Source organism: Fukomys damarensis, unplaced genomic scaffold (assembly GCF_012274545.1).
Source record: "Fukomys damarensis isolate Sample0158 unplaced genomic scaffold, DMR_v1.0_HiC HiC_scaffold_33, whole genome shotgun sequence".
In the NCBI taxonomy this organism is placed as follows: Eukaryota; Metazoa; Chordata; class Mammalia; order Rodentia; family Bathyergidae; genus Fukomys; species Fukomys damarensis.
This window is the reverse complement of record NW_022900945.1, coordinates 54282081-54286407: the sequence shown is the minus strand read 5'-3', so window position 1 is coordinate 54286407 and position 4327 is coordinate 54282081. Positions and strand designations below refer to the sequence as shown.

The 4327-nt window shown below is 60.2% G+C and overlaps 1 pseudogene; it reads right to left on the bottom strand.

Annotated features, from left to right (window-relative positions):
• Positions 1-263: 263 nt before the first annotated feature.
• Positions 264-2501, bottom strand: LOC104876074 (annotated as a pseudogene).
• Between the last annotated feature and the right edge of the window lie 1826 nt (positions 2502-4327).

Below are 4327 nucleotides of genomic sequence, written 5' to 3'. Positions count from 1 at the left end.
CCTAATGTTGCCTTTCTTGGGACACACCTGTGCTTATGGGACCCCTGACTGTGCACACGTTGTCTTCTGGGTGTCTTTGAGCGGCTCATCCTAGACACCCCTAGTGCACCCTGGCTCTGCTACCCCTTGCCCTGGGTAACACTGCGGGCTTGAGTGGGTCAGGAGTGGCCTCTTCCCTCCTCACTCCTGGAGCTGGCCCTGGACCACGTCGGTGTACTTATGTCTGCACTGCAGGCCTGTGGCTGTGCTGTTCGACTCGTATCTTACGGGCAGTGGCACAGCCCGGGATGATCTCCAGAGTCGCTGATGATGGTGTTGGGCTCGGGGCCCTTCCCAGTGCCATTTTCAGCCTGGACCCCGATCTCACAGGGCACACAGACAGGGGTCTGCCCCACCACATGGCAAAGGCCCACACCATCTTGTTGTTGCAGGCCTCTCAGGTCTCTCTGCCTCCACCTACTGGTGTAGCACAGGTTGGGGCCAAAGGCGGAGGTGGCGTTCATGGGCGTCCACGTGACCTGGTCCATGTTGCTCTTCCGGGTCCCTCTTCCTCACTGGGATTGGACTCAGGGAGCTCTCCTGTTTTGGCAGTGCTCAGATGGAGGCTTGGGTGGCTGCTTCCAACCTCGCTGATGGCAATGACCCGGAGCTGGTAGTTGACCTCCGGGGAAAGCTGAGAACAGCTGGGCTGACACCGCTTGGAACTGGAATGGTTGTGCCCGACCCTGGTTGGAAGTGGATGACACAGTCTGCGATGGCTCTGTGTTGTCCTCTCCTGGGATCCAGGTCAACCTTGTTCGGGTCTGGCCGTCCCTTGGACAGGGCAGCCAGCGGCCTGATCCACTGGCACGGGGAGGCAGGCCTTGGCCCAGTCTTGGATCCGCTTGGTGTTGACCACACATGTCGCTGCTCTGGCTTCGCCTGCCACGCCAGAGATGGTCAGGGAGTCGTCTTCTTCCTCCATCCCGATTCCAGGGAGAACCGTTCGTCGTCCTTCAGCCAGGGGACGCTGAGTCTCAGCGAGGGGTCATGCTTCACGCGACACTTGCTGCACTGTGGTGCCCTCCTGGTCCTTGGTGTCCGGAAGGTCCTGTTGGAAACTTTGACCTTCATCCTTGATTTTCAGCTTTGCCTAGGATATTGGAGGCAACATAGGTGTAGAAGGCTTGGTCCTCTTTTGTGGATCATCTTAATTTCTGGCTGCTGACCTCAGAGACATAGTAGTTGCCACCATCTGGGCTGCTTTCTTCCCATTCTCAAGCCATCGGAGGGTGGGGATGAGAGACACAAAGCTCAGTCAGCGCAGCCGCACCAGGTTGTAGAGGATCGCCCAAAGGAGCTGGTTCCTGGGCATCAGGACACTGCCGCAGGCTCGGGCCAGCAGGTGGCCGTGCTCCTTGGAGATGTGGTGCTGGCTCAGGCCACTGCCGCTGATCTGATCTGTGTGTCCCGGCAGGGGACGGTGTCCTGGCCACCTCACTGTTTGGGTCGGGTGGTCCCGACTGCAAAGGCTTCCTCCCCATTCACCATCTGCTGATTTGGGGGATTCCTGTCACCTCTGCACACCACTCTTCTGTCCTCTGCAGGAGCCAGGATCAGGCTCTTGGGTTCATCCAGCCGGCATGGAGCAGTCTTCACTCAAACCGAGATCTTGTGTCAGATGCACAGAAATAGGCAGAAATAGTCCTCACAGTCTTCCTCCGAGATGCTGGTGACACACAGGGCCTTGTTAAAGTTCTCAGATTTGGCATTGTCAGGTGTGAGGTCCTCACCCTTCTTGGACCCAGGGACGTCCGAAGTGGGGACCCCATGCAATGCGCTCCAGCAGGGGGTCCAGGCCTCAGAGCACCTCCTGACTGCTTGACGTACCCCGAGGACACGAGAAGCTGGCTGTCCTTTCTGCAGTCCCTCGGGTGGTGAGGACCCTGCAAGTGAACGGGTCCTTCTGCAGGGTGGTGTGGGTGTCACAGCTGTAGTCGGCCTGCAGGTCATGCAGCATCATGCTGGAGAAGTACAGGGCTCTTGTGTGACCCGGGACCCATTTGTCCTGGGTGATGGGCTCCATGCGGCTTCTCATCCAGACGACGATGGGAGGATGAGGCCAGGGGGCTCCAGGTTTTCTTGGGTGGCGGGGGAGATTGGGACACCTGCAGCTGAGTCCTGTTGCACAGGGCTGTGCCTTATTTAATTCAGGCAAAGCACTGGTATCCGCCCTCGTAATCCTGGGCAGCTGCCACTGCAGAAAGTGATCAACGGGGCCCCAGATCTCCTCCTCCGGGACACCCGGGGGTCCTTGGCAGTGTGGAAGAATCTGCCGTTTCAAGACTCAGGGAAGCTGGGGGCCGGGTTCCCCTCTGCTCCACACCCAATCAGGATGTTGTCACGGGGGTCACTGACTGCGTGGTGATGGTCGGAGGTGTGGTCACTGCGACAGGAAACCAGGGGACGGTAAGGGCTCTCAGGGCCTGCCGGGCCCTGGCTTGGGCAACAGCTAAAATCATGAGCTTTGAGAGCCTCTGGCTGTGCCCGAAGCCCTCCTCCAGAGACCCAGCTTCTCACATGGGGCTGCAGAAAAGGGGGCAGGACACATGGTGCCTCCTCTACTGTGATTATTGTAATGAGACCTCTCCCTTTAATAAAATGAGGAGGCAGGGGTGTGTGTGATTCCTTTACCCATTTGGAGACCACTGTGGAGGGTCTGGGCTGGGGAAAGACAGGTCCACCCTAGTAGCCCAAATTCAGTGTGGAGATGTGGCGGAGCCACTGTGACTAAAACAATCAGGGCTTCCCTGAGGGTGACAATGTGGCAGGTGATCTGTTCCAGGCGAGGGCACATGAGGGCACATAAAAAGTAGAACATAGCTTAGTTTTGGCCACTCTCTGTCAACAAACTGATCGTCCCATCCGAACCTACTTAGGGGTTCTCAGCATGATCCAGCAGACACGAATTCTGAGAGATAAAGGAGGAGAGAGGAAGGGTCAGATGAATCTGGAAAAGGCCAGAGCAGGTTCCTTCTGCAACGTTTGTGGCCCCTCATCCCACAGGAGCATCAGCCTGAGTGCTTTAATCTGCCGTCTCACCACTCATATGCCCGTGATATCACGCTGCTCCTCTGTCTCCTTACACGGAGCCCCACTGCCGCCCTGCTAAGGCACCTCCTGCCTCAGCGCACATTCTGGGGAGCGCTGACCTACGCGACAAGGCTGAACTACTGGGCATTCGGGCTTTCGTGCCCCCTCCCGGGCCCTCCGCTTGGTCTCAAACACGCCAGCCGTCGCCCATCCGTGCTCATGGTACCTGCAGCTCTGCCCCGCTTCTCCAAACTCCTCCCCGTGCCGGCTGCGGGCCCTCCCCAGCCCTGCCTGTGGGTGCTGTCCGTACCACCCCAGTGGGTGCTTTTCCCTCTGCCCGGGGTCTGTGCCTCCTGGCCCCGCTCCCCCGCAGGTGGAAGCCGCCTGCTCTGCCCCCAAGGCCTGGCTCTCGGGCTGCCCCAGTGCACCCGGGATGGGCGGAGCTGAGCAGCGAGGATGGGCCATGCTCTGGGCTGCAGACCGGGGAGGACACCAGTGTGTCAGCCACGCAGGGCAGAAGGGAGGCGTGTGGCTGCTCCCTCCTGAGGCCCCCACTCCGCTTGGTGTCTGGAAACCTCCCTCCCCGTGGACCTTCACAGCCTGCAAATGTGTATGCAGCCCTCACAGCCAAAGGGCCTGTGGGCAGCCTCGGCCCCAGACCCCACTTCCTGTGGAGGCCACAGACTTCCCTTCTCTTGTCTTCCGGGCCGGGGCTCATCTTGGGCTCCTGTGTCTGTGGTGCTGGCCTGGCAGTGACCCTGGGCTTCTGTCCTGTCCAGCCCTGCACTCGCTGGCCCTGGCTCTGCCCCTTGGCCCCGGCTCCCACCACCCTCTGGACACCTGAGTCACACACTGGAGAGGCCGTGAGGGGCCGGCTCCCCGTCCCAGCGCTGTGAGCTCTGATCCTTGCCTGAGTCTCCAGCCTTGCGGGGCCCTGGGTCACGTGGACCTGGGCCATCCAGGCAGCACAGGTGCCCTGACTTCTTTGTCCTCCCCAGGTGTTCTCACTGCTGGCAAACTGCAGGAGCAGCTGGGCTTCGCTCTTCCTTTATTAGTTAGCGTGGAGGCCCTCACCCTGGCCAGGCTGCCACACACTGAGGACCCTGGGGCGCCGGCTCAGAGCCCTGTTCCAGCCCTACAGGGTCAGCCTCTTCAGGCTGTGTCTGCCTGGCCTCTGTCCACGCCCAGACCTGGCCCTGATCCCCAGCCACCTCCCTCCCATCTTTTGCCCCCTCCCCTCCCATCTTTGGCCCCC